We start from the raw sequence: 21,286 nt of genomic DNA on the forward strand, positions 1-21,286 counted from the left end.
TGTCACAAGAAGCAACTATTTAGAAAACCTCATGAGCACTTGGTCAAGCAAACTGATCAATAGCATTGAATAAAACAATAATTCAACTGCAAACAAAATTCAACTCCAATCAGCACAAATGTTTTATGTTATTATCAAGCTGTTAAATCAAAATAAGCAGATTTGTTCATGTAACTCTCCAAAGAAGATATTTTCTTTGACTGTTCACAAAAATGTATAGCTAAAAGCCTGTTGCTCATAAGCTCTGAGACGTATGCAATTATACATTCATCATAGATGCCACCATTTTGTTAGAGGTCTAAAAGAATAGAACAAAATGGCAGCTGAAGGCTTTCTACCTGATGAAACACCACATGTGCTCTGCTTTTTGACTTTAAAGGACCATCTCTGTCATTCACTGTACTCAAGAGAACTTGGGTTTGATTGCTGACTCAAAGTCAAGCTCCAAATAGAAGTGTGTATGCAGTATTTTTTTAATAAATTGTGCAGACCATTTATTGTGTGACTTACATTTAAAGAATAAATTGCAGAAAGAATGTGCCAAAACCAATGGAAGAATTTTTTTCAGTTCATTAATCAGAATCTCATAAGTGAAAAGAAAGGAGAACTGTTAGTTAATAGTAAACAGCTGTTGATGTGTTTCGTTTTAGGATGCTGAAGCATTCTCATCTGTTTTTATATAGGTTCAACTTTTCTCCAAAGGTTTCCATCAATCTTGGTTTAAGTTGACACACTTATTAAAAGCTGCAAAGGAGCTTACTCCCCCCCCCCATTCTTCTATTTAATATTTTGATATTCCTGAAAAATGAATAGCTTTCTTTGTGCGACTGCGTTATTAAACACCAGTTTCAGATATACACATATTTCATGGTTGGAAGTTATTTGATTTGATTTGCACAAAACTTCAAGAAATTAATAACTGCCAGTCTTCCTGCCACATACTGCAGAATGATGCTAAGTCCCAGGCACAATGAGTGATGGAAAACTTTGACTGGGTTGATAATTTTCTGATAAATACTAATTAAACGGAGAAATTACAGTTTTACTGTTTTTAACTCCCCTTCTCTTTTTTGCTTGAACTGTATGAACAAAAGATTTGACCACTGAAAAAATACTTTTTCCATCACAGGAAGGGATCATTCATATCCAGTCCACTGAGTGATCTGGGACAATCCTGACCTCCCACAATCTAGAAATAAATATCAAAAAATAACTTCTGTTCCTTAAATTTGTTTTCAGATATATTTTTGTATGTTTGTATGGTTTTCTTTAATAATAAAGTTTTAAAATATATTAAAAATTGCTTTCAGATTATATTTACAAGCTGCACTGGACAGGGGAGAAAAGGCAAAAAGTATTAGCATTTAGCATTTACATTTCTATACCTCTTCATAGGGAACTTGGAACTCTCTAAGCAGTTTACAACAAGCTGGGTACACATTTTACCTATCTACACTGAATCAATCTGGAGCCTTCTGGGAGTAAACTCACAATGTTGTGGCTGCAGTACCAGCATTTAACCACTGCACCACCAGGGTTCCCTAAGTATTAAAAGTATAGTTGTAATAGGACTAACTTGGTTGTTGTTCTGTGCCTTCAAGTCATTTATAACTTATGAGGACCCAAAGGTGAACTTACCATTGGGTTTTCTTGGCAAGTTTCTTCAGAGGGGATTTGCCATCACCATCCTCTGAGGCTGAGAAAGTGTCATTTGCCCAAGTTAACCCAGTGGGTTTTCATGGCCAAGCCGGGATTTCAACCCAGGTCTCCAGAGTTACAGTCCTTTACTGAATAGGACTGACTACCCAAGTGCAAAGAGTGCCTCGACAAATCTCATGAAAGCTCCTACCTTTAAAATCATTATACAGTGCTTGATTCATTCACTGATGTCAAGTGATAGGAGGAAAAACAGTCCCAACAAAGAAGAAATTTTCTATAATCCTTGGCTGGCATGACGACCACAGATATGGTTTAGTCCAGGGAGTCATATAACTCTCCTGAAGCTGTTGAGCTACAACTACCAGCATTTATCACTACCAGCTATGCTAGGGTATCTGGGATTTGCAGTCCAATAATACCTGGAAAGTCTCACCTTACCCCTCTTTCTATCATTTGAAGCCATTCTGAATAACCATCAGTACCACTGAGAATAGTATACATCAGGTATTGAACTTTATCTACTTCTGTTTGGTCCCCATACCAAACCTATTGTGGCTAAGCATAGTCATCATTGAAGCAATCTATTTCTTCATTGAAATAGATGGCATTATCAGACTGCTGAAGATGGCAAACGTCTTCTGAACAAATCTTGCCATGAAAACCTCATGTTAGGTTCCCCTTAGGGTTGCCATAAGTCAGAAACAACTTAAAGGCACAACAACAATCCAAGTACACATGCAGACATTTAGTAGAGAATTCTGTTTACAGGCATGTGTAAATTCACATTATATAAAATATTTTTTCAAGTGAATAGCAGGTTACAAAATTAAAGCATTTCCTCACTCTTTCAGACTGTGCAGGCATGTTCTAGCTCAGTGGTTCTCAATCTTCCTAATGCCGCGACCCTTTACTACAGTTCCTCATGTTGTGGTGACCCCCAACCATAAAATTATTTTCACTGCTACATGCAAATATGTGTTTTCTAATGGTCTTAGGAAACCCCTGTGATAGGGTCATTCGACCCCCAAAGGGGTCCCAACCCACAGGTTGGGAACCACTGTTCTAGCTGATCAGAAGGGCTATTGTGAACATGTAGGTTATTTGTTGTTGTGTGCCTTCAAGTTATTTCTGACTTATGGGCGCATTACAGACTGCCCAAAATGGGTGGGCTGCCACCGTGTCCGGGAACTGTAGCGGCCAAATCGCGCAGTTCCCGGGCACAGCCAGAAAGAAGTGCCGAAATGGGGCTTCTTTCTGGACCCTGGAAGTGGTGCCACGAGGCGTTAGTCACGTACTCGCGGCGTCACTTCCGCCTCACGACATCCGGACGCTATGCGTCCACGACGTCAAAATAGCGGCCCTGTGTGGACGGACACCGCCATTTTGTACGGACTCAGTCCATACTAGGGTTGAGGGGCGTCAGGAAGTGACGCCCCTTCTCAACCCGAACACACCCCTTCTCAGCCCTAGCACGCCCCTTTGGCGCGTTTGTAACGCACCATGATGACCCTAAAGCAACCCTATCATGGGTTTTCTTGGCAAGATTTGTTCAAAGGAGTTTTGCCATTGCATTTGCTTGAGCCTGAAAGAGCATGACTTACCCAAGGTCACCCAGTGGGTTTCATGGGCATGCCAAGAATTGAGCTCTGATCTCATAGTCGTAAACCAATGCTCAAACCACTACACCACCCTGGGTAGTGCCTAACAAAACATATTTCCAGTACTAGTTCATGAATAGGAAAAGTGAAACTATCTGATTTCTCTATGCCACACTTGGAGGGGGTTTAAACAATTCCATATATTTCAGCCAACAGACATTTTACCTTCACACATTTTAAATAGTGTGTGTCATTTTACAGAACTAAAATCATAAAATAATACTTAAGCTATTGGTGTAATTATTGAATCTGTTCCCAGTATTATTTGTCTTCTTGTGCCATTCACTGCTTCCTAACATTACCTTGCCAGTTGCATATATTCCAAGCCAAACAACAGTTCAGCATACAAATTTGACAGTTTTGTTTCTGGAACAAAAATCAACATTAACTTGGCCCAATTGTATAAACTGTGTTGAAAATTTAGCTAACAGGGCATGTTCTTCACAAAACACATTGCTCATAAACAACATTTTGGGCCATGCCAGATTTAGCAGGAGAATCATGACTGAGCCAGAGCTTTTCGCTCCACTCACATGTTTCTGCCTATTGGCATACTCAGACATAGCCAAATAATCAGTGCCTAGTTACAGGCAACTTGAAGGCCCATACATATACATATTTCCCCATGGCTGAAATAATGCAGGCCTCCAAGCGCGGCAGGCACATAGCGCTGTTCAAACCCAAACTCAAAGAATGCTGTCATATAATATGCCAATAAGTCTATAACTGGAACAAGGTCCTCAGACTATTAACTTGAAGTAGCTGAAACCACCGGATGACATAAAGTATTGTACCTAAAATTAAATTCCATTTATGGGCACCACAGTTTAAGAAAGATATTGACATGCAGAAAGGAAACATGATGATGGTGACCAAGGTGGTGAAGGTTCCAGAAACCAGGAATGGTTGAGGGATTTGGGTATGTTTAGTCTGGAGAAGAGAAGACTGAGAAATATAATGGCTATTTTCAGCTATCTCAAGTACTGTCACATGGATGATCAAACAAACTTACTTTTTCTGCTCAAGAGAGTAACCAGCCAAGAGATTTAAATGACAGGAAAGAGGATTCTGGATAAAATTTAAAAATGTCCTGGCACTATGAGCTGTTCAACTGTAGAATGGAGTATCTTGGAAAGTGCTAAACTCTCCTTCAGCTGTGATTTTTAAACAGAAATTGCCAGCTTCTAAGAATATCTGTGAATTCGTGAATTGCTATTGAACCAAGTAGCCTTTGCAGTCTCTTCCACCTTTGCTGTTCTATAATTTTAGGATCAAACCTTTGATCACTCAAGTACCTTTGGAAAGAAAATAATTACAAAGTAAGCAGTTCTTTGATTTCAGCAATAATTGAATTATAATCATGAACTGCAGTATTTTAGCCAGATGTAGAACATGTGTGGATGGAGAGGAGACTGAGGTAGATGGGAAATAAATAAATATAGTCTCAACAAGGAGGACTTGATATGAAAGAGCCCTGAAATGAAGGATCAAAGTAAGCTCTAGTTCTTTCAGGTTTGGCCACCTAAGTAGTTTCAGGATCCTGATATGGACTTGGGACCAAAACAGCTCAGCCTGTTAAGTGATTAACTGTGTGTGTTCAAGACATTTCTGACTTATGGGGACCCTGAGGTGAACCTGTCACAGGGTTTTCTTGGCAAGTTTTTTTCAAAAGGGATTTGTCATTGCTATCCTCTCAGGATGAAAAAATGTTACTTGGCCAGAGTCACCCTGTGGGTTTCCACTGATGAGCAAGGATTTGAACCTGGTCACCAGAGTTCTAATCCAATGCTCAAACCTCTACACCTCCCTGGCTCTCACTTAGCAGTACAGATGGCATAGAATCAACTTAAAGGGAATGTGATGCAATCTACAAATATATAAGAAGAAAAGATATGGATGGGAATATTGAAGCCACAGGCCAACACACAGTAAAGCATGATTAAATATAGGGAAATAAGTGAATTTGCACACTTAACTTATGTACTATTTCAACTGTGCATAGAAAAACTACAAATAATTTATCCAATATTATATACAGTTTTGGTTGGGGTTCTTTAATGGAGTTATAATGTTTCTCTATTAGGGTGTAACAGGATGGCCAGTCTGGTGTAGTGGTTTGAATATTGGACTACAGCTCTGGAGACCAGGGTTTGAATCCCTGCTCAGCCATAGAACTCCAGTGGATGACCTTGGGCAAGTCATATTTTCTAAACCTCAGAGGAAGGCAAAGGCTCTGAACAAACCCTCTCTGAACAAATCTTGCCAAGAAAAACCCATGATAGGTTTGCCTCAGGGTCACCATAGGTCAGAAATGACATGAAGATTCACAATAGCAAAAGCTACTAATAATCTGTTCACTGCCTCTTTTGAAAGAATTGTAAGAGCTATGAGGCAAATTGAGGCTCTAAAAGTGAGTTCTCAGATTCCTAGGATTCTGTGGGGGAAATCACAAGGTTCAGAATGGTATAAAACTAATGTGAATATGTAGTATTGAACTGCTCTTAGAGATCTAAAATAGTGGAATACTCTCTATGTTGTGCATATGTACAAAACAAAGTACAAAAACCATGCTGATAGTTTTAGCAAACAATGCAATGGAAATCAAAGAGTTGGTAACAGGCTTCAAGAAAATTAAAACTTTAGCTCAAGGCAAAGTTTTAAAATAAACACTCCAATAATATCAACATTAGTCTTCTGTTCATTCTAATCTAGAATAAAAGTTGGATAAAATAGCATCTAATTTACTTCAAACATTTGCTAATGTTTCTCACTTTTCACTGACAGTTCTTTGATCCTGGTTGGCTTATTATATGATTCAAACTCTTGAACTAATTTGGATGCATTGCATGTACTAAAAACATTTTTAAAAGCGTTTAGCACCCAACATCTCTCATGTAGGGACAGTTCATAGGGATGAACAAGCAAAGATATGAGTTAATAAATGCTCAATGAAAGAGACCACTCATGGGACTGAGAACGTAGTCTCTGAAGCTCTCTGAGTCTGTTAATAAAGGTAGCTGAGATTTTTAATTGAAAGTGGAAGGAAGCCTATAAATGGCTTAATCAGGTCATTGAAGGGTTTTTCCCCCAAGGGTCCACCACTGCATTAAACCTCTGCTTTTAAACAAGATAAATTTTGAAGGCAGCTTGTTCTGACAGCAAAAGAAGGACATGGAGAGAAGCATTGACTTTGTAGATAATAACATCAAGACTAGGGAATTTTTAGTCCAAAGAGTAACTCCCCCCTTTCCACTATTGAATATCCTATTATCATTATTTATAATGTATATAGTTATGAATAGTCTATCATTATCATTATTTATAATTTCTGTTATATATGATTTCCATGATTATGTATGTGTTGTAATTATTATTATATATAGTTTCATTGGAAGATTTCAGTCTACACATGTGCTACAGATCCTTAATATAAGCAAATGAAATCATCAGTTAATTTAAACATGTAATTTAAAAGCATAAATTTGATGTCACTGAAAATATTACAAAAATATATTGTGATGAGCCATCCATTATGTATTGGTAATATTCATGTTTGCCTTGAGTCTTCTGCAAGTTGGAACATAAGGGTTAAAAGAATTGCTCTCTGTAGTAAAAATGTTTACTACGAACTGTCCAGGATTCAAGCAGCAAGCCAAGATGTAGTTCATCATTCTTTGCCTCTTCAGGTATACCTAGGATCAAACATTGATCAGAGCGGGGACTGCAGTCAAGAAATCATAAGACGACTAAGAATGGGGAGGGCAGTTTTGAAAGATCTAGAAAATATCCTAAAATGTAAAGATATACAAGAGAGCACAAAAGTTAGAATCATTCAAGCCACTGTATTCCCTGTTACCATGTATAGATGTGAGAGCTGGACAATTAAGATGTGAAGAAAATCCATTCATTTGAGATGTGGTATAGGGGAAGAGTGCTGAGGATTGTGTGGATAGCCAAAAAGACAAACAAGTGGGTCCTAGATCAGATCAAGACAGAAATCTCCCTGGAAGCCAAGATGACAAAACTGAGGCTGTATTGCTTTAGACACATCATGAGAAGGCATGCCTTAATGGAAAAAACAATAATGCTAGGAAAGGTGGAGGGAAGTAGAAGAGGAAGGCTGCATGCTAGATGGACAGACTTTATTAAGGAGGTCACGGGTATGAGATTTCAGGAACTAAGCAGAGCAGTGGAGGACAAGGAGTGTTGGAGATGTCTCATCCACATGATTGCCATGGGTCAAGACTGACTCAAGGGCAGTTAGCAACAACAACAAAGGATTCTATAAGATGAAGCTATGACAATTAAAGTGGTTTCAAACTGCTGCAAATGTGAAATATAGATGCATTCTATATCTCCATTTTCAAAGCTTCCAGTAACAGTTAAGGCAACAGATAGTTCTGTGACATCATAAAGACAATTTGGGACTGAGGGGTAGTACAGACTGCCCTGAAACGGTGGGCTGGAGTTGCCCGTTTTAACTGTGGAAGGACACTGCAGCCGCCAAACCGTGCGGCATCCCTCCACAGTAAAAAGGACCCAGTTCTTCTGGATACTTTTTGTGGTGTGTTGCGTATGTCACGAATGCGCCATTGGCAGCATCATCATGGTGGCACCCTTGTGGACACAGCCATGATGCTGCCTCCCATACAGACTAGGGTTCCGGAGCATATGGTTACTGCATGCTCAGGAACCCTCGTTTCGGCACTAGCATGCCGCTTTTGGCCATTGTATCTCGGGCCTGAGATACTCAAGATAATACCTTCTCCCATATCAAACTGTCCAGCTGCTGAACTAATTAGAAGGCCTCTTGATTGTGTCAGATCTTACTGACATTTCCCTGTTGACTATCAAGAGAAGAGTCTCTTATGGAGAGGAACCCACTCTAGTATATTCTCCAAGAAAACTGCACAAAACTGATGCAGTTTAAACATAAAATGAAATCTCCTTATGTGCCTGGTCATATGGTTATTTATACCTGCCTTTTTAAAATATATTTATTTGCTTGTTTATCAAATTTATTTATTTAGTTTGACTTTTAGCAATTGGTTATACTTTAGGACATTTACACTGAATATTTCTCTAAGGAGTTTACCGCATCTCTAAATAACCTGTTTTACCTTCCCCGGTTTGAATGTTAATTCGGGATGCAGCTGGGTATTATCATATTCAAAATCCTATTGATGCCACCGGCCAAGTGCGGCTCAGCTAATCTCCAGCTAGAAGCTGCGTTCAGCCTGCTGATTTGCAAAGCCGGGTTATTTAGTGATGTGTTAAACTACTAAGATGCTTCTATATTTATATTATGGATGAATTGCTGTACATTGCTTGCATACATTGTATCAGCATAGCAAATATTTTGATTAGCACCTACTTCAGCAATGATGTTGTTCAGTTGCAGCTCCCATCAGACCTAATTAGAATAAATGAAGGTATAAGGAATGATAGGAGTTGCATGCAAACAACATCTGGTGGGCCACATCCCTGACTCACTTCCTTTGGTTCAGAGATCATTAGACCCGAAAAGCAGACTACAGCAGGTTATATAACTGCATACAGTGCTTATCAAATATTTGATGTCAAGGGGCCCACTCATACAACACAATTATTGTGCTATGATTCCACTGATGGTCTTAGCTGCTTCCTATGGATTCCTGGGATTTGTAGTATTGAAAGGCATTATGGCTTTCTGGCTGAGAATTCCAAATGCCTCTCATTATAATGCAAATAGCAGGATTTCATAGGATAGAAACATGACAGCTGAAGTGGACTAGTAGTGCTATAATTCTATAATATAGTGTAAATAGGCCAGCGTGGTGTAGTGGTTTGAGTATTGGACTAGGACACTGGGAGAATAGGGTTCAAATCCCAGCTCGGCCATGGAAAGCTACTGGGTGAACTTGGGTGAATCACACACTCTCAGCCTCAGAGGATGGCAATGGCAAAACCCATCTGCCAAGAAAACCTGCCAAGAACCCCCCGTGAATAGGTTCACCTTAGGGTTGACATAAGTTGGAAACTACTTGAAAGCATAGAACAACAACAGAGTGTGAACAGATAAATGGGCTCCATTTATCTGTGTATCCTTGGTCACAAATCTATCATTGTTTTATATTAGGATTTCTATCTCTGATCACAAGAGCTGATCTTCTCAACTATTATCTCAAAGTCATTGATTTTGCTCATACAAGTCAGAATAATTGTCATTTAATTGAATAAATGCAATTAAAAAGAGAGAAATACAACCTTAAAACTATTAATTTTCTTAATGGTTTCAAATATGGAACTGTGGTATGATGAGCTATATTAAAAAGTAAAAGCTTTTATATGCTCCATCATTCTTAATCTTAACATTTCAGACATTTCATATAAATACATTTGCTGTGCACTGGTTGTCTTTTAAAGATATTTGAAATCAATATTATAATTATTGTGTCCTTCTACAGGGGTAACAGTGGTTGCCATTAAATTACAGGGCAATTTTCCCAGCATCAGAAGTCTTACTCCTTGCACATCAATGGGAATATTTGTTGGTGTCATTAATTCATTTTGAACAACTACCCATATCTAAAGATTTTCTGGAGCCAGGACACTAATAGGTATTTCCCTGGTGGACCAGAGGCAGAGATGAAAAATATATATTCCTGTAGGTCAAGCTATTCTCCAAAGCTAGTTTTCATAATCCCAGAGACAATTATATATTTTTGTGTATATATGTATGCATGTGCACACACATGCATGCAAGCGCACACATGCACACATACACATACACTTGATCTCCTGCCATGAAACCTAGTGATATTTTCTGATGCTCTCTACATGCCACTTCTACAGTCACTGAAAGTATAGACCTCCTAAGCCAATAAATACCTGCATAAACATGTGATAATGTATTGAAGAGGCATATTCGCAACATGAGCTACATAAACTCATTCTCTAAATGGGAATATTTTCAAAGATCTTGAGTACAGATGTTTCAAAGTAGAATTTAAGGTCTCCCTAGGTGTCCCCAACTGGTGATCACTCTATTATACACTTAACTCTTTAAAGCAAGAGTTCAGGTGCTTGTTTTCTACTTCGAACCCTTCACCCAGCACGCAATCATTGTTGCCTTTCAACACTTTTTTGTGCACCTAACACCTTACACAAAATGCAGACAGCTGCAATTTCACTGCACAACCCTTCCTTCTACACCCATACAACATTTGTTCTGTTAATGTAGGTTAATTCGGCAAATAACACTTCTGTAAATTGTTCTTGCAAACTGCTACATCATTTATGTAAGGACTTCTGTGAACTTTGAAAAATTAATGCCTTTAATTTTGGTTGATGGCAACATCACCAGAGCTCTGTAAATTGCACTTTAATGAGATTTTGCTACAGGGGATAATCTGCTACTGACAGAGTAACATCTTGAAAACATCTGTAGACCTATAATTTCTCTATGACGATTAGATCCCACCACAAGACTCCAAATACAGACCCAAAATAAAGGCAGAAATGCAAAGTTCTAAATGATTATACAACCTGTTCTTCAGCAAAGAGGAGATACACAATGAAAAGTTTCATGTGCTGAAAATAAATCAAATTTTCTGACTAATTAACATTTAGCTTTATTTAATTAAGAAAGACTATTACTGTCGCCACCGCTGTGCATCTGTATATAATGAAGGAAACAGCAGTAGGTATAAGATACCACAGAGGGATATGCCCAAGTAACTCAGCACTATAGGTGTAAAGGAACGTCTATTATGGTTAAGTAACTGACATCAGAGTCTTTCTCTAATGCTCTCATAAATAAATGGAAGATTTCCACAGATGCTTTACACATATGGTTTCTTATTTGTCTCTGATGGAGACCTGTAGTTAGATTAGATATCAGAATTAAATGATTTAAATAGACAGCTGCATAATGAAAACTACTAAATAACATGTTTTAAAACAATTTCTATTTACTGTATACCGATAAATGCACTCACAAAGAGATGATAAATCTTGTTTCAGTTAAGCCATGATTTCCTTGAGGTATTAAATCCATCTTTTTGAAAAACAGAAAGAATTTCTATCCTGCAATAAAAATACAGCAGAAATAAATGGATCAGGGAAAATAGAACTTTTAAAGGCCAAGCCTAGTTGCAAGCTATGATGTTTTAAAGTTCACTAGAAATAATTAGAGAAATGTCCATGTTGGCCTAAGGTTATCTTTCCATCACAGTCTAAACCAAAATTAGCAAAACCACCCATTCCCATCTGTGTGTCCTCTGCACATGAGATGGAAGATTTTAGGAGATGGAGGAGAGGTATAAAGAGGTATGGAAATTAGTGATTACTGACATGCAGATTGAAAGTAAAAAAAGGGATTATGGAAAAGAAGTGACTTTGATGGACTTTGGAAAGAATTTATTGATAAAGTATTGAGAAAAGATTGAAGATTACCTCCATGAGAAGAACTGAGATTTTGGATGGAATATAAAGGTGGAAATGGCTCCGGTGAAGAGGAACACTGAAGTGGGCTATAAAAGATATTTAGATAAATTGTAATAGAATGTAGAAAATATATACACACATTTACGTATTGTGTAATATTCATTGTATGGATTTTAATTTTAATTTAAAAAAAATTAAAAAATTAAAAAGAAGATCTTAGGAGAACCCAGAGATGTGTGTGTCCATGTGTTTTGTGTTTGTGTATATGTGTGTGTGTGCGCGCGTGCATGCATGCACACATGCTCATGTATACACATCTGTTTGTGCACATGCATATATGTGTGCACATGTATGATCCCAAAATAGTCAAATGAGTATTGAGTGTGTTCTAATGGCATGCTGACTTAAGGGGGCAGGGAGTGAAAACCAAGGGAGGTTGAGAAATGAAATGTAATGGGTAGAAAAGCAGAGCAGAGGAAGAGAGACATAGATTTTAACAGGTAGAAAGAACCAGATAATTATCAGGATCCCACTGAGAATATATTTTTAAACATTTTCAGGGACAGATGTGAGAGCTGTCTATAGTAGTCAAGGTAGTTGGACTTAATATAACCAGTGTCCTAGTAATTTCCACCCTGTAACAAGGCCAACCAGACAAAGGAACACCAAGCAAACTTAGAAAACATGAGCTGGCATCCTGTTAATGACATACACAGACATAACTCCACCATCTGTCTGTATATGTCTTCTTTTGTTCATTATGGGGTTTGATATTGTGTTCCACCCACACCCCTACAATATGCAAAGCCAAGGTTCAATGTTGCATTGCGAAATGCTCCCCCACCACCATCGACCGTTCTGTTGCTGATAAAGAGCAGTGGGGATCAGAGAATGTTATGTTCCTTTAGTCAGATGCAGACTAATGACAAAGTTCACTCAGTCTTACAGAGGACACAAGTGTCTCTCAGTGGAAATTATTGCCAGTCTGCATGTGTCTATGTGGACATAGCCAGACACTTCTCCAGTCCCCCTTGCTGTCCACCAGCAAGAGAATGGGCGTGGAGAAGTCCTATCACAGTGCAACAATAAGTTCTAGGGTGATGAGAAGAGAGCTAAGCATGGAGTTTTACATGCAGAACTCTTTCCTAGAACCTTACTGCACAGGGGCTCCATGGAACGGAAGCAGACTGGAACGAAAAGGGCTGGGAACAAGTGGGAGACACATTTTACTGCACACAGTTCCCTTCCCTTCTGTCTGCAGCCCTGTGCGGTGAGGTCCCTACTTCTGGCCATCAAGGATTTTGGCCAATGAATATTGAGGGTGAGGAGAAAACCATGGACTGAAAAGAGGAAAAATGGAGTAGCTAAAAACCTAATAAATACTTCATTCTGCAACAATGTTTGCTAAGTATCAAAAAGTAAGTTGTTAGAAATGAATTGAAATGCATTTCATTTGTAAGTGGATATATCAACAATTTATTTCAATGTGATGCAACAATCCTTTCATTTATTTTAATATTAATTATAATTACAACTTAGGAACATCTTTCACTCTACCTTGGTGCCTGTGGTTATAAGCCACAAGCTAGATGTGATTGAACAACATTCCTTCCTAACCCACCAGCTTCTTCCCCAGGATTCACACCCTCATAAGAGGAAAAGCTCTTATCTCTAATCTGTGGATGATCAAAGATAAGAATTTTTTCCTATCAGCAAGAAAATCTTCCATTCTCAATGCTGAGCAGGGGAGGAACCCGCATACACATACACATTCACACACATAGCTGATCTGCATGGCAGATGGATATATTGTTGAGGCGCCACAACCAAACAGACAGAACAATATTTAAAAACTTATATAATTCTTCTGTGATATTTACAGCATTCTTAATTCACTAACCATCCTTGCTAATCCTGTACTATAATCCAAGTTTAGCAGTGGAAACAGAACATGCATCCTTCAAGTCCCATACTGCATTTTGAGTCTTTATTTCACTGAACTCTTTTATAGTAGTGATATACCTTCCAATTGTCCCACATTTTCAGGCAGTACCAATTCAACCTCTGTCATCCCACTTTTTCAAATGCTTTTAAAATGTTCAATTTCCAACTCCTTATCTTTTTTGTCCCTTTCCCCTTTTATCCTCAGCTTAGTTCCATTGATGCAAACTGAGTTCAAAGTGTAAAAATAGTTTGCACTCAATTGGCTCAGCAGGAGGGAATTGTGATGGAGTCAGAATCTTACCTTATCCAGTGGGCTCAGGCAAAAGCAAACTGCTGAAGCCTCTTCTAGCTTGTCTGCTCTTCCTTATTAATAAATTTTGCCATCCTGACTACACTCTGATGTTGATTGATCACATTTGTCTCAGCTTTAATCTGTGAAATGTTGGAGGGTTTGTAGAGGTTACTTTCTGAGAAGGGTGTGGGTAGTTTGGGTAAACTATATTATTATTATTATTATTATTATTATTATTATTATTATTATTATTAACCTTTATTTATGAAGCGCTGTAAATTTACACAGCGCTGTACATGCAATCTTTTTAGTTAGACGGTTCCCTGCCCTCGGGCTTACAATCTAAAAAGACATGACACAGAAGGAGAAGGGAGTGGTGGCAGGAAAGGGTAAGAGGTCCAGCAGTTTCTCTCTACCTCCGAGGCCTGGACCAAGGCAGATGGACTGGAGGGAGGGCTTGGCTTCAAAATGGAAGGTTCTTGAGCTTCAGAATGCAATGGCAATACTCCTCTGAACATCTCGCCAAGAAAACCATCTAATATGTTCAGCTTAGGGTTGCTATAAGTCAGAAACGACAACAACAATAACAAGAGGATCCTATGGGTATACATGTGGAAGGCATTTTCTACTCTGCTCTAACCACCAAATGAGCTGCTCATAAACTGGAAATCCTGCTCATGTTCCCCAGCAAATGTGATTAATGAAATATGCATATATATCCATAGGTGTTTACTTGTGCTTGCCTTTGAAAATACAAAGAGCATATGAACATAATTAACTGGAATTCAAACAAGGATATTTTATTGGTTATATATTAAAGGAATTTTCGTGGCAAATTAATTGCTCCTCAAGAGACTCAGAGGTACTATTCTTCTGAGGCTGAGAACGTGTGACTTCCCCAAAGGCACCCAATGGGTTTCATGGTCAAGCAGGGAATCAAAACCTGTTCTCCAGAGTCATAGTCCAACAAGGAGCCCTGGTGGCGCAGTGGTTAAATGCCTGTACTGCAGCCATTCACTCAAGACCACAAGGTTGCGAGTTCAAGACCAGCAAAAGGGCCCAAGCTCGACTCAGGCTTGCATCCTTCCGAGGTCGCTAAAATGAGTACCCAGACTGTTGGGGGCAAATTAGCTTACTTGCTAATTAGCTTACTTGCTGTTCACCGCTATGATCTTTGGAATAGCGGTATATAAATAAAACAAATTATTATTATTATTATTATTATTCAAACCACTACACCATACTCTTCTCATACTACACAATTACAATGTCATGATTCCTCTTTACCATGCCAACATCCTACGGAATCCTAGCATTTGCACTTTAGAGAGAGGTTTGCAGATTTCTGAGACAGAGGTCAGTAGTGCCTAACTAGATGACAAACCCCAGAATTCTATAGAATGTTGCCATGGAAGTTAGAGTGAAATCACAGCACTATAATTTTATAGCATGAGAGCATATATACATTCAGTCAAGTCAAAGTAGATTGTAGCTGGCTCTGCTCTCTCTCCACACGCATATATTATTTGGATCTATGAGGCAAAAATTGCCAATAGAAGTGAATATCAATAAACAATAATATCCAAGTAAACAAGGATCATGGCCTAAAATACCCTTAATGCCACAAGATCTCTTGGAAGCCAAGTAGGGTCAGCCCAGGTCAGTATTTGGATGGGACACTGTCAATTAATACTAGGTGCTGTAGGCTTTATTTCAAAGGAAGGAACTGGTAAAACCACCACTGAGCGGAAGGCACCACCCCAGTCTGGTCCGGCACTGCATCCCACCCCCCCCCCCCCAAAAAAAAAAATTCCTCCTTTACCTTCTCTCTTTTGCTGTGGGTTTTCAGCTCTCGCAGTGAATGGTGGGTGGCTGATTTTACACACACTACCTGCTCATGACCCAGCACTGCTGCTGAGGTCTGAACAAGGCATCCAGCCATGCTGTGAATGTTGGGTGCCTTGTTCTGACCTCAGAGCAATTTGCACCAGAAGTGGTGGCAATGGGCAGCTTGCAAGTGAAAAATCAGCTGCTGTTACCACTGTGAAGAGAGCCAAAAACCCACAGCAAAAAGGGGTTAGGAGGAGGAAGCCCTAAATCAGATGCAGGTGTCATGAAGCCAGTCCATGTTTTGAGCATGATTCGTGTAAACAGGACACAATAAGCCCAGGGTCGGGGAGTAGACAAATGTTGAGTATCTCTTGCCTAAGAAAGCCCTATGAAATTCATGGGTCACCATAAGTCAACAGACAAGTTGAAGGCATAAACATAACAAAACTTTTCTGCCCTTTCATGACACCTCTAAATCTGCTGCCTGAGGCATCTGCCTCACTCTGCCTTGTGTCAGAGCTAGCTCTGTTTGTGGGCTTCCCTTGGGCCTCTGTTTGGCCACTGTGGGAACAGAATGCTGGACTAGATGGGCCTTTGATTTAATTCACCAGTGCTCTTCTTCCATTCTCCTCCACCATTTAGACATTTTAGACTGTCTAAAGCTGCAATCCTAAACATCAAACCTATCAAAAGTAATTCAATTGAAATTATTTTTGAGTAACATTGCTAAGATTGTACTGTAAGATGTTGCTGGTGCTATGAACACTGAAGTGCCAGAAACAAAACAGCCTTATGTACACATACATTTGTTTATTTGTGATGTGTTTATTGCTTTTTAAGCAGTATACAATAAAAACAAAGAAAATAATTTGGCACATAAAAATATAAGCAGCCCAATTGAGTAAAACAACATTTCAATATCATAACATAGCATAAATAAAACAGAGCCAACGGCAGGAATCAACTCTCAAAAGAACAGCAGAAGAGAAGTGGTTTCAGCTGCCTCTGGAACAATATCAGTAATATAGTCAAACAAACAGCCCATTTAAAAAAGCACTCCAGAGCTCCATGGCTACACGAAAAGGACCCTTATCTTCTGATTGTACAAGCTTAAAGCCCCAACAGGATTCTGTCCCAAAACTTACACATACCATAGCACGTGAAGCTGGAATTTGTTAGCTATTTTTATTATTTGTGTGTGTGCTTTTATTTTTCATTCTGTGTGTGTGTGTGCGCATGTGTAATGTGCCTTCAAGTCACTTCTGATTTAAGGCAACCCTAAGGCCAAAATCATAAGACCCTTACCTCATATCATGGGGTTTTCTAGGCAGATTTTGTTGAGAGGAGATTTGCCACTGCCTTCCCCTGAGATTGAGAGCATGCAGCTTGCCCAAGGTCACCCAGAGGGTTTCATGGATGAGTGGAGAATCGAACCCAGGGCCTACATTATATTAATTCATTGGTTCTGCTGTCTGGTCAGCATAGACAGATATATAATGCAAAGTAAGGGTGAGGTTGGTGCACTTAATGAATTATCACAAAATTTGATAAGCTATATAATTTGCTATACTGTATTAACGGTGAACTCACTATCTGAATGTGAATGCTAATGTAAGCTGCAATGGCACTGTAGAAATACAGTTGTCCCTTTGTATCCATGGGAGAGCCATTCCGGACCACCTTGTGGATAACAAAATATGTGGGACCTCAAGTCTTTTTGTTTCCTATGGTGGTGTGACATGCATGAACATGCTTCTATTAAAAACAATGGGGCTTGCCATCCGTGGAAACTCAACTCCGCAAATGGCAAGCCTGCAGATAAGAAGAGTCCACTGTATTGCAGTCTGACACTGCTTTAACTGTCATGGTTCAACATTATGGAATCCTGGGATTTGTAATTTGTTGTGGCACCAGAGCTCTCTGACAAAGAATATCTCACAAAACTACAAATCCCAGGATTCCATAGCATTGATCTATGGCAGTTAAAGGAGTGTCAAACTGCATTATTTCTGCAGGGCAGGTGCAGCTTAAAGCTATCCTTGGCTGGTGATCCAATTCCCCAGTGCTGGTTAAATGGGAAGTTCCTGGGCTGGAGTGTATGCATCTCTAGGGTGAAGCCCATGGAATAGGCACTCCTAAGGATCCAGAAGGAAGTAAAGAAAATCATTGCTCAAATATGACCTATCTCCCCATGCCCAGTTAACTATGAGAACTATGCAAGCAGGTTAACAACAGTGGATAATTCACTCACACAGCCCTTTCCCAGCCTTCACACCCCTTCCTAGCCTCAAATTGTCAAGGTAATGCAACAGTGTATCAAACAAAGCCACTATTGATCACAAAGTGATCAGTAATTACTCCTGTCTATATCACTGGATAGCTGTTAACATATCAACATGTTAGTAACAATGACTCCAAACCCACATGCCTGATGACAGAGACTCAACTCACTACACAGTGGCAAATGAAAAAGATTACTGCACATCTTTTAGTATTATTTTATTTCAGATGATGAGAGTATGAGAAGGAATGAGTTTGTCACTAATGGCAGCATGAATCTTTGGCAGAGGCAAGATTCAAATCAGGGACTTCCAGGTCTGTAGCTTTAGTCTCTTTTTAGCCACTAGTAGCTTTAGTCTCTTTTCAGCCACTGTATAGCAATTTCTATCTAAAAATATTCAAAAAAATAACAAGGAAAACAGCTTGTAATAGCAGTGTTACTACAAAAACAAGAAGAGCATATGTGGAGGTCTAAATTTTAAAAACATACTAGTACAGGAAAACATTCAAATAATGAGCAACAAGGCAACAATCCTAATGGACCTCCACAGCTTGAACATTCCTTAGCCTTGAGAGCATTGGTACCCAGCATAGCTGGTCAACACAACTGAAGTATGTACACACACCCAACCATGTGATGGGAGTGGTTTTACCCTCCTTTAGCCATTGGAGAAATGTCACACCAGAGTGCACTGTCGTGCTGGCAGTGTTAAGTTATTTAAGATGTTGTCTGGCCCCTTTGCCGTTTCTGCACCCCACCTCTATGTAACATGGAAATTTCCACTCATCTTTTTGGGACTGAGTAGGATATTTTTTTTATTTATTTTTTATTTATTTTTTATTAATTTTTTTGCCATGCCTTCTTTGACAGTTGACACTGTTTTTTTGCTTACTTCATGCTATATAATGTTAGAGCCTGTTGGCTATAGTTTATGACTTGGCTAACTGGTTGAATGTTGCTTTTAGTTCACAACTGATGGTGTGCATATGGTTTCTATTGCTTCTCTTTGAAGGTTTTGGCCACCACCACAAGGTACAAGATTTCATCCATTTCTCTATCCTTGTTGACCTGTTTGAAGACAGATGTGAGGTGGGTGCTTACCCTAAGATGACTTTCTCAATAAAGTATGCTAATTAATGGCACCTGGGGGAACAGCAGGAACTATACCCTGGAGTTTCTGTGTGTGTATGTATGTATATATAGGGTATGCTGCCTTTCTCCCAGAAGGGACTCAAGGCAACTCATAGATAAGGTGGCTCACAGGGTTTTGAAGTTTTCAGTTGGGAGTTTGGCTTACCTGTGTTTCTACATGCACATTTGTGCCTACACACCCCGTTGGCTGCCACATTGCAGTTTCCTGAACTCAATAAAAGAATTGTGGCCTTATTTCCCCAACTCTTGCATCTGGCATAGTCATTTGGGTGGGAGGGAAATAACCATTTAGTCTCAGATAACAATCTGACTCCAACTGAATCAACACATCCCAATGCAAAATAGGCACAATACATTTGTGAATATGGTCATGGGAATCTTTGGAGAAAACCTTGGGTAATATTTCTATGACCCTAATGCATTTGTCCCTTGTCAAAACCAGTGGATATAGTGATTTGAGAATTGGACTATGACCCTGGAGATGAAGGTTCAAATCCCTACTCAGCCATGGAAACCCACTGACCCTGGGCAACTCATTCTCTCTCATCCTCAGAACAATTCATGCCAAGAAACCCACCGATAGGTCTTCATAAGCTAAAGGCAGCAACAACAACAACAACAACAACAATCTATTGTCTAATTGCAGGTTGCTTCTGGAAGTGACTTCAGTTTCTAGTAACATTTGTCATGCAGCAGGGAGACTGGTTTTCAAGAAATTCAAATCCAAGTTCCCTTGCAAATACAGTGTAACCCGTGTCATGCATGGGTGCCCTATACGTGGTTTTCATCTTACGCTGAAAGCTGCATGACATACAGGAAATGGTGCACGCATCCATGGTGCATGCACAGGCACCATTATTTTCAATGGGGCTCGAGCATACACGGAACTTGCCTTATGCAGGGGGGTCTGGAACGGATCCCCCACATAAGGCAAGGGCACACTGTATAGAACTGTTTGTTTGTTTATTATTTCAAGGATGTATATTCCACCTTTCTCCTACAATGGGATTCAAGGTGGATTACGACAATTTAAAAAGACAAAATAATTTAAAAAGAGAGAAGTAAAAGCATTAATTTACAAAAGTTAAAAAATTACTGTACTGTACCCGCCCCTTTCCCCGGTGTATCAGGGCCTCAGTGGCTAGAACGGCAGCCGCTGAGGCCCCGATCCGCCGCTTTTCAGGCTGCGGGGAAGCGGCAAAACGCCACTTCCCCGCAACCTGAAAAGGGGTGTCCCTGGAGCTTCAAGACCCAAGGACACCCCGTGGCGGCGGGGAGGAGGAGAAAGGGGCCGCTTGGCCCCTTTCTCCTTTGGTCCACTGGGCGCAGCCGTGTGAAGGCTGCACCCAGCGGACCAAACCAGGAAGGAGCTCCGAAACGGAGCTCCTTCCTGCTCCACGCTAAGGGCACACTAGGCGCCCTGGCGTGGAGTGAGGACATCACTTCCGCGCCACCTCGTATAGAGGCGGCACGGTCGTGACGTCCTCATGGCGGCGGCCATGTGGAATGGCTGCTGCCATTTTGTGTGTGCGGAGCGCGCACTAGGGTTAGGGGGGTGCGGAAGCACCGCCCCTTTCTAACCCTAGTGCGCGCTCTGCACGCACAAAACGGCCCGTTTGTAACAGGCCCATTATTAATATTAAAACATAAGTTAAAACACAGTTAAAACTAGCACAAGTAAAATTTAGCCACCAAATGCCTGCCTAAATAAAAATGTCTTCAGCTGCCATCAGAAAGAAAGCAGGGAGGGGGGCCACCTGATCTGCCATGGTAGGGAGTTCCACAGTCTGGGAACAGCCACAGAAAAGGCTCTCTCCCGAGTCCTCATTAATCACACATGTAAAGGTGCTGGGACTGAGAGTAAGCCCTCTCCTGCTGATCTTAGCACTCAGGCTGGCTTGTATAGGGAGATATGGTCCTTCAGATAGTCTGGGCTCAAGTTCCTTGGATCACAGCTTTGTCTCATCTGTTCATTCCAGAAATCTGATGTACACAAGACTGGCCCTATTACAAAGCAGGGTGAAGCAAATTCCTCAGGCAGGC

This window comes from Sceloporus undulatus, chromosome 3, assembly GCF_019175285.1.
Source record: "Sceloporus undulatus isolate JIND9_A2432 ecotype Alabama chromosome 3, SceUnd_v1.1, whole genome shotgun sequence".
In the NCBI taxonomy this organism is placed as follows: Eukaryota; Metazoa; Chordata; class Lepidosauria; order Squamata; family Phrynosomatidae; genus Sceloporus; species Sceloporus undulatus.